Source organism: Triticum aestivum, chromosome 7D (genome assembly GCF_018294505.1).
Source record: "Triticum aestivum cultivar Chinese Spring chromosome 7D, IWGSC CS RefSeq v2.1, whole genome shotgun sequence".
Classification (NCBI taxonomy): domain Eukaryota; kingdom Viridiplantae; phylum Streptophyta; class Magnoliopsida; order Poales; family Poaceae; genus Triticum; species Triticum aestivum.
In genome coordinates this window covers 269,716,013-269,718,690 of record NC_057814.1, presented here as the reverse complement: position 1 = coordinate 269,718,690, position 2,678 = coordinate 269,716,013, and positions in this window count along the sequence as shown.

The window sequence follows — 2,678 nt, the reverse complement described above, 5'->3', positions numbered from 1 at the left end:
AGCATCTCCATTATGCACTCGTGCGTATGACTTTATCATCACATAAAAAAATAACGTATGCTCCAAGTCAAGGTGGTGTTGTAACCGTATCAAAACATCACACAAAAATATTATGCCAGGGTTCAGAATGCTTGCCTTCAGGTTGTGGAGAGGAAGTGTGCATTCCAAAACTTTTTGAAAGTTTTCTTCTCTCTCCATTTCCTATTTTGAAAAAAATCCAAATAACATATATTTCAAAAACAGTACAAAAAGTTGTCCCAAATATTTTTGAAATAAATCTTAAAATAAACTAGATGAAATTTGAGAGAGGTAGGAAAAAGAATCAACTCATTTGGAGTTTTATTTTAAAAAGCCAGTCAAAGTTTAGTCAAAGTTCTGTTTTAAAACAAAACAGAAAAAAGAAAACGTTTCGGAGGGGCTTACGCTTTCTGTTTAGCGAAGACGTATCTTGCGAAATACACCTCCACTTAAAACACACGTCGGCGGGGGCTGGGTCACTGACAGTGGGTCCAGGGGGCCCACTGGTCAGGTTTGACTAGTCCCCCTCTCCCTCCTCTCTCTCTGCCCGAGCGGAGGCGGGACTCCGGCGATCGCCGTCTACGAACGGCAGCTCCCCACGGGGCCCCGAGGGCAGGGATGGATCCGCCAGTCTAGGGCGGTCCTCCCAGTGGGCGCTAGGCAGGTGGGGACGGAGGAAGTCACCGGCGGCGAGCTCCGCGGCGGACGGTGGTTCGGGAGCAAATGGGGCTTCAGGCTATGGTGGTCCTTGGTCGAGTTTGAGAGGCTGGGCGGCTCCGTGAGGTCGAGGGGAGTGGTATGGTGGTACTAGATGGCCGAGGAAGGCTATGACTGCGACGGATTGAACCGGAGCGTGGCGGCGGCCGAACTGGCCGGAGACGGGGGAGAAAGCTTCCCGACGTCGATTGCTGGGTGTTGGGGGCACTAGGGGGATAGAACGAGGTTGCCTGAGTGCTAGGTTGAGCTCGGGGTCCCCTTATATAGGCGCTCGAGGTCGGTCCCGCGGCGGCCGTGGATAAGAACGCCGGCGACCGTCGCTCTGTAGCTGCAGGGCGACGTGGCGGCGACGAGCGCATGCCGACGAGCTTGTGGATGAGCTCGGGTGGTTCCAGGGGGCAGCTGGCGCGCGCGGGTGGCTTGGGCGGCGCCGTCCATGGCAGGAGCCCACTGCCGACGCCGGCGTGCCGCCAAGGGAGCCCTGACGGCGGCGCTGTAGGGCGCCAGGGGTGGCTTGGAGGGTTCTGGCGAGTGGGCGAGGGCAGGGCGTGGCTCTGCAGGCGAGCAAGGGCCAGGGGCGGGACGCGGCGAGGGCGGCAGTGCGACGCGGCGGCTCGGTGCGCGCGCGTGCAAAACGTGCGCTCTGGGCGCGCCCAGAGCGTGCACGCCAACTGTTCGGCCAAATGCCAAAGCGTGCCATAGGGCTTGGGTGAGGCTGGCAATTAGCAGGCCTAGGTTAGTAGTAGCTAGGGTCTTAGTGGACAAGGTTGCTGGGTCAGTGGATTAAGTACACAGTGCAAACTAAAAACCATGCCAAATCTGCCCATGCACACCAAGTGTTCGACAAAATGCTAAGTGCATCTAGACAACTCTTGGAGTGGCCAAAAACTCCAGATCAGGGTCTCTTTAGATGAAGGTGATGATGGCAAGATCATTAGGGCAAAACCAGAAACTTGCTAGTGCAAGTTTTGCAAACTTTCAGTTTTGGACAGAAAGAAAAAGGCCCTATTGCATGCACTTAAAATCCTCCAATGGGTCCACTCTCCTGGACTTAAGGGTTTTACAGGGAGGACAATAAGCAGGAAAAAGGTCATGGGCACTAGAGCAAAATAAATTAGGGTTGCAGTACAAATCACCAAACTGGGGCAGAGAGAAGATGAGGTTGATTCACTCAAATATTTCAAAGAACACCAATGGGTTTTTGCATAAAGTTGAATCATGTGCATCTACTGACATCTCCAAACACTTGGAAGAATTTTTAAAGGAATATTTAAATAGGTTGTAGTGCAAAAATACCTACTGGACTAGATTTGAAAAGTTGATGTCGAGCTCAAAATCTCCAATTTCCAAAAGGTATCTTTGCATAAAAGTGATGTGGAAACATCACATGACATCCCCAAATTTTGGTGAAAATTTTAAATGCATTTATCAAATGGTTGCTGTGCAAAAGAGGCTCCAATTTCATGAAAAGTCATTTTAAAAGAATAAAGCTCAGGAAAAGCAGTTATGCAATTAAATCCACTGATAAAGAATTGTTTTATAGAGAGAGTATACAAGTCCAATAATACTTTTGGAAAGTTTCCACTTGAGGTAAAAACCCACAATATAAAAAGAGAAGAGGGGTTCTGAAATCAAAAGATAAATCCAGACAAATGTGTCGTGCTAGCCCGCGCTTCCTTCTATGCTAAGTTTCCATTACTTGATGGCGTTTTATGAACACACCACCGTTTCACACCACTTCCTCATCGGTTTCTCGCCGTCGCCCAACGATATGGCGCATAAACCTAAGCGGCGCGCGACACACCGAGGCACAAGCGCAACCTATAGTCCCTCTACCTTTTCCAAGCATGCCACCCATCGAAGCGCAACCTTTGCCATCAACCTCCTTGACGAGGAAAACGAGTAGGCGCCATGACCCGTCGTGGCCTAGGGCGTCCCCGACA